We start from the raw sequence: 516 nt of genomic DNA on the forward strand, positions 1-516 counted from the left end.
AAAGCAGGGCCATGGGGGGCCTGCGGCAGCGTCCGCACCCCTTTCTGGTTTGTCTCGCCGCCAGATTTCCAGCCCCGTGCGGGGACCGATCCCTGCCTTTGGCTGGGGGAAAATGTCCCAGCCCCGGCGGGGACAGAGGGGCGCGGAGCGACTCAGACGGGGAGGGGAGACCGAGGCCGCGGCGGGACCGTGGAGCGGGGACGGGGCTGGTTATCACCCTCGGGTAGGGGGATGGTCCTCTGAGAGAGGGACCGGCCTTGGGGACTTGCGGATCCCTGCTCCCACCTTGGGAATCAATTACCAGGGTGGGAAAAAAAACCGGGTGCTTCGTTTTACTTTATTTTCAACAGGCTCAGTGTGCACGGGATAGCTCTTCTTTGCTTAGTTAAGCCATGCAAGCTTTCGCTCTACCCCACGAGAAGCTTTATTTTCTTAGTTTTCCCCTCGCTCCGCCTCCGATAAGGAAATGAGCCTTGTCTAGACGTCCAGAGCACCCCTCCTCCCCTGTGGGCAATG

The sequence above is a fragment of the Chaetura pelagica genome, unplaced genomic scaffold (assembly GCF_000747805.2).
Source record: "Chaetura pelagica isolate M959 unplaced genomic scaffold, ChaPel_1.0 scaffold319, whole genome shotgun sequence".
Taxonomy (NCBI): Eukaryota; Metazoa; Chordata; class Aves; order Apodiformes; family Apodidae; genus Chaetura; species Chaetura pelagica.